Consider the following 6,608-nt stretch of genomic DNA (forward strand, 5'->3'; position numbering starts at 1 on the left):
CAATCATTAAGAAGTAAGCCCTTTTGAAGAAATAATGTTATGGGCTTAGAAGTGGAGGTGATGATCAAGAACAGATTTACAGATTTATGCCCTTCACACCGTTACAAATATTTGACTTGGCTCTTATAACAGATTTAACGTTTCTAGAGGTGGTTCCTATGTGGTGGTTCCCACTACATGTTTTTAACCTTGATTATTTTTTAGCAGTGGGTATAGTATGATGTCCCTTACTATCTGTCTACTTAATAAAAGCTCGAAAGAATGCAATATGTAAAACTTAGTGTCGGTGAGTGCAGCGAAAAACGCGCTGACATTTATTAATGTTAACACATCAACAACAAATGCTCCGCTCAATGGAGTGGGCGTGGCAGGGGCTGAACAAGTGGAATTAAATTCGCATTTGCCCTGTCAGCTACACAGTGAGCAAAAGTGGCTTTGAAGAGTGCGTCATAAAAGTTTGTGAAAGTCTCGGGTGGGTGGATGAGGTTGGATAAAGAGCTTTACCCCGATGCCACCCCAAAGATAATAAAAAAAAGTGAAGGTGCCGGGACGCATTATGAAAATGACATTAAAACGACGATAGGATGATCAGAGTTAGATAATATAAAAAACGCTAGAGAGAGTCTCGAGTTATTAAAGTGGACTGAAGTGGCAATCGCTGGGATTTACTTACCTCTCTCAAATCTCACTGCAAAGGTCCAATTACGGCAGAAAATGGCAATTATTTCCCAGTTTCAAAGTGCAGAACTGAAACGGTTTGCTGGTTAGGCACTTCTCAGCATAACTAAATGCTCATGGTCGGAAAGAACTTAAAGAATGTCAAAAATGGGGGATGAACATGAAGACATCCTAAGGGTGGTAAGCGAAAAAACAAAGAGAGTGAAAAGATATATGCCTCAAACTATTTCAACTCATTATACTTCGAATTTTAACCCAAGAATTTTGGCTTATAAGAATTTAAAGTAGAATTATGAAAATATTTTTAAACTAAGTTCAAAGTTTTACTTTTAAACATGGAAATAATTAATAACAAATTAGGTAAGCACTATCCTATAAAAAGAAATTCCATTTCTTTTACTTCCGTAAAATTGTTGAATTCTTAAAGGTGATTACGAATTTTTCAACGATTTTTTAAGTTTTCTTTACTGTTTTCAAGCTTATATTTTTTATGAAACTTTGAAAAACTTTGACTGCAACTTTTGCGTTGTTTTGAATCCACATTTCGTATCCTTCGTTTTGGCGTTTCCTTTACAAGGCTCAACAATATTTCAACCTGTTCGTTAGTCTTCCGCTCCTCGTTTTTTCCACAGAAAATTACAAAAAACTGCAACTGTGCACCCCGGGCTACCTAATCCCATGCATGTTGATCCAGCTAGCATAACTCATACGTATAATTTTATTTGTGGTTTTTGCGCTGGGTTTTCCCTATTTGGCGCCAGTGGCAATTTGACGCGCAAATAACTAAATCAAAAAAATAAAAAGTTTTATAAAAGGTTTTTTTTGGGTCCTGTGGCCACACAACTTGTGAAAATAAAACAAAAGAACAGAAATGCAGAAAAGCAGAGCAGCAGCGCCCAAAAGTCTGCAATTGTTAAACTGTTATATGGCCAACAAAAGTCCAAGACAGCATCACAAAAAGTGTGCTACCGGAAAGGTTAAAGGGCGCATGATCGAAGAGAGGGAAAGAGATGTAAGATGAAAGGGCGGATGCAATGGGCAGCAACAACAATTTAACTATATGCGAAGCAACAAGAACAACGGCAAAAGGCCATGGGTTTAGGCCAAAAAACGTAACAACAGCCTGACCTTCACCATTACCGCATTTTTTCTTTTTTTTTTATAAGCATCAGAAAAGAACCTATGTGTATGGGTGTGCCACTGAGTGGGGGTGTGTGTGTGTGGGTGTGTGTGCGTGTTTGGTATCTGCTTTTGTTGGCTTAAATATTTTTACGCTAAATGGAGCAGCAGAAGCTGTAAGAGCGTCATTGTGACGGCATTGATACGCGGAAGTGGAACCACACGGCGCATACTTAATGGGTGCGTGTATTTGCACTACACAAAATGAAATTTTTTTTTTATTTAACTATTTGTTTTTTTCAGTGTTGCGCTTGTATCGGTTCTCCCATAATGATGCCAAACATCTAATGAGTTTGTTAACCCAAAAGCTCGATATGGCTAGGAATTCATCTAGCGCACACAAATCGTATTCAACCAAATGATTGAAATTTCGCGGAATTTTGGAATCGATTTGCTGATTTTGCGATTTGAATGCGACATTTACGATGTGTTGGTTCAACAATTTTCGATGTCATTCGTTTTGGCATCGCTGGAAACATGCTGGGCATGATTGATGATATGTCTGATTGAATGTGGGTTTCGTCAGAGAGCCTGAAAGATAGATGGTTCACGATGGCAAGAGCCGCATCCTTGCAGCAGGTGGCGGTTGCCAGGACATAAGTATCCTTCGCTAAGCGGATTTCAGCCAGTACAAAAGGAGTTGATTTTTTTGTTCTATTCCTTTTTTTGTTTTTTGGTTTTTTCATGCGGTCTGCGTGTGCGGAAAGTTTACTGTTTTTGAGTAGGAAAGAACTTAAGTAGGATTTTTCCATTCCACTTTTTGTATGCTAATGCAATGGGGAAACTGGAAAAGAAAAGCATTTAATCAAGTTTATGTGGAATAAATTATATTTGTACGCTCTTCCTTGAAATAATGGCTCCGACAATGCCATTAGGCTTATTAGAAGAGGGAAAAGAGATGAAAATGAGAAGAAAAACCACCCAAAGAAGTCAAAGCGATTAAGATGGATGATGCCCAAAAGTGGAGAGCAAAAAAAGGTGGAGTAAAAATATGTAAAAAGGGTTGAAATCATTTTTGACTTATTAGATATTTTACCGATATATATCCTCCAACACTAATTTTTATTTCGTTATATTTTGAGTACAATTTAAAAATATTAAATCTCCGAAAATTGCAATGCACATTGTTGTCCAAATAACTTGTGACAGAAATACCCACAAATTGCCTGCTCAAAGAATCACAAAAATATATGTTGAACATAAATTCCTTTTCTATTTTATTGAAATTCTGAGAAAAAACTTATGCACAAGTTCTTTTTGGGGGGAGGAAGCGTGCTTCTTGAATGAAAAATATCATTTTGCATATTGTCCGAAATAAATTGTACAAGTCTGATGCAAAAATGTGATGTCGCAAGTATGCAGAAAATAGGAAACCATATGCCACCCAACATCCATCTGCCACCCAAAAAATGTGTGTGTTCTCATGTAAATAACTGCAAATGGAGCTGTTGAGAAATAGTTGACAATAAAGTTTTTCATTGGTTGACTAAGCAAGTCAAGGTTCGGAGTTTTAAAAGTAATTGCTGTTTATACCAAATTATTGTGCAAGTTTTTCTTTTGTTAGTCCATGTATGTGACGGTGTCACGTTTTCGCCCCTTGATTTATGGCTCACAATTTTCGAGGCTCGTTGTGAAAAAATGAAAAACTTTTTGGTGGGTCAATGTGAAAGAAGTCGAACAAAAATAAGCAAGCAAAACTTTTATTTTGTGTGCCATTTGTTCATTGTTCTCATTTGTTGTTCAATTTCCAGTTCGTTTTTTTATTTCTTTTGACAGTTTTGGATGGAACTCAGGTTGATTTTTTAATTGTTCCTTTTTTTTCCTTACCGTTTTGTTGTTGTCTCTTTGTTTGCAAACAGTTTGACATAACCATTATTTGAAATTGACATTTCGACTTTTGTTTTTTGTTGCTTTAAAATTGATATAGAAATTTGACATATTTAATTTGTGGGAGTGTTGTAAACAAAACTTTTATTCTTTAAGATTGAATTTAAAAAATTTGGTAATTAAAAATAAGGAAAACACTTTGATGAGAATACCTCAAAATGATGACAAAATTTTAAACGACATCATTTTAGTAACTCAATAATATCATATTCTTTAAAGACCTATAAATAAATATAACTTTGTGCAGACCCTTTTATTTTTAAAGATAACCTTGTTGTATAAACAAAAGGCAGTGAAGTATTTCGCAGAGAACTAAAATATTACCCGGCGGGGGCAGTCTCATCTTTCCTTCTCATATTTTTCCCACATCTTTTATCCTGCTGATGACGGAAGTCTCAAAGTGACAGACAATTTTAGCGTTAACAAGAATAACGGCAGCAGACTGGAGTGATGGAAACTTTAGCCACATGTGCGCAAATATTTTTCCTGTTTCTGGATTCTTTTCCGCCCCCTTTTGCCTCAGTCAGCATAATAATGAATTACATACACTGAGGCAGCGGAGGAGTCCTCGTCCCTGAAATCCTGCAATCCTTGCCATCAAAAACATCAGGCAACTACCTATGGAATCGCTCTGAGCACTCGCTTAGCTTCCTCGCCACGCTTTGTTGGCTGCAGCAATTTTACAATTGACTGTTTCTACAGTTTCTAAATGGGGAAACTCCCCACTTTGCAGTGAAAACCCACTGTTTAAAGGAAAAATGGGTGGCAAAGTGGGTGGGTTTGTAAAACGCTTGGCTTGTTTTACGCATTATTTACTTAGTTGGGATGCTGCCTCATGCTACCCATGTACGTGTGCACGTGTTTGTGTAGCTACACTCAGGAAAAATGTCTTTAAATATTAAAATTTAGTTTTTAGGTTGTGATAAGTGGTTGTTTAATCTTATGCGGCGGATAAAAGTAGTAGAAGTTTGTGAAATATTAAAAAACGTGTATCAATTGACAAATTGAATTAATTTTTTGTAGTTAAAAACAAGAGAGAACGCTATAGTCGGGTGCCCCGACTATCAGATACCCGTTACTTAGGTAAAGGGAGTGCGAGGGAGATGGAGATAGAAACTTTGATCACGCATAACTTTTTAACATATGGTCCGATTTGAAAAATTTCTTTTACATTTCGATAGGTATTGATAAACACAATAAAACTGCATTTTTACTTTTCCGAAATATTTAAATTTTTAAAATCGTATGTAAGCGATTGTGGGCGTTAAAGGGGGCGTGGCACCTTTTTGAAACAAACTTGCGCTGCGTAGGAACTCCTAGAATCTGCATGCAAAATGCCAATCTTCTAGCTTTTATAGTTTCCGAGATCTCAGCGTTCATACGGACAGACAGACAGACAGACAGACAGACAGACAGACAGACGGACAGACGGACAGACGGACAGACGGACATGGCTATATCGACTCGGCTAGTGACCCTGATCAAGAATATATATACTTTATAGGGTCGGAAACGCTTCCTTCTAGCTGTTACATACTTTTGCACGAATACAATATACCCTTTTACTCTACGAGTAACGGGTATAAATACGCCTTGTAATTCCCAAGTTGTATTTTTTAAGTTTTTACTTGCAGCTTTAGAAATAGTAGAGTAAATATTCATATTTATATGGTTGCAATTTACATTTTATTTAACATGTTCCTCTTATAAAGTATGTTTTTATTGAAAAATTATATTTTTTCTCAGTATTAATGTGCGTGTGTACCCAAGTAAATGTGTGTGTGTGTGTGTGTGTCCATTCCGTGGGGGATAGGGGCGTGGCAAATGAACTAGCATAAAAGTAAGTTTGCGGCAAGCAGCAAAACGTTTGGTTACAATTAATTTCGTACTCTGCGCCGGGCAATAAGGGGCGATATATATATAAAGATGCAGGGGATGCGGGTGTTATAAAAGGGGGTTGAGATGCCAGGGGTGATCCCTTAATGTGAGCAATTTGAAATGAAAACCGGTCCCGGAGTCCTGAAGCCGTAAAAGTATTTTGCGGCCATTTCTACCATTATTTCCATCTCAAGCTCTGGTAACAAATGAAGGGTAAAAACAAATCGAAATTCCCAGGCAGGCCATCAACAAAGGAATTCGACCAAATAACAAACGACGAAATTACACGAATATCAAATCAAAATTATCTACCTGGCGGGAGATTTTTTAATGCCGGACGTAAAGCAAAAATGGGCAATAAAAATGTTTTAAATGCGTTTGGGAAACGTGAAAATATCTTAAGATATCTCAACGGAAAAAGGGGCCAATAAAATATGTTAACAGAGGAAAAAATGGGCAATTTGATATATGAAATGCCATTCATGTTTATTTCTTTGACATTTAATACCCGAAACTTACTTGATCAGCTTGTTTGCGCAGTGTGGGAAGAGAATCCGCCTTCGTCTGTCCAAATTACTTATGGTAAAAGCAGAAAGCACACACTTTTTTTTTGTTGTTGTTGGCACAAGATGCTAAATGACAGGCGGCTTATGCAACATTTATTTGATATTGTATTAAATATTTAACGCACGACACGATAAAACACTTTTGCCTCATTAATCTAACGCACACAAGAACAGTGGGAGAAGGAGGAGAAGCTGCTAATTAAAGCCGGCACAACTAAACACGGCTCACACACAAGGATCACACATTCACAGAAAGGACTGCCAAGCCTTTAGTCGATGATTGATACGGATAGCCCAAGGAATTTTGGTGTTTTCCCTGAGGATGGGGTATTACTGAGGTTTTCCTTTTTCACGAGAATTTTACGCGACTTTCCAATGCGAGGCGTGAAGCGATGAGCAAAAGTTTTTCCGTCCACACGT

At 37.2% G+C, this 6,608-nt stretch overlaps 1 protein-coding gene across 18 annotated transcripts in view; it reads right to left on the bottom strand.

Annotated features, from left to right (window-relative positions):
• The window catches only part of LOC108051389 (sex determination protein fox-1), a 123,869-nt gene extending 117,261 nt beyond the window's left edge, over positions 1-6,608 (bottom strand). For all 18 annotated transcript variants that reach the window (XM_044457551.1, XM_017133487.2, XM_017133486.2 and 15 more), the window contains exon 1: positions 6,142-6,608. The gene's annotated coding sequence lies outside the window, so the exon portion shown is untranslated. The remainder of the gene's footprint in view (positions 1-6,141) is intronic.

The sequence above is a fragment of the Drosophila rhopaloa genome, unplaced genomic scaffold (genome assembly GCF_018152115.1).
Source record: "Drosophila rhopaloa isolate 14029-0021.01 unplaced genomic scaffold, ASM1815211v1 contig_163, whole genome shotgun sequence".
Taxonomy (NCBI): Eukaryota; Metazoa; Arthropoda; class Insecta; order Diptera; family Drosophilidae; genus Drosophila; species Drosophila rhopaloa.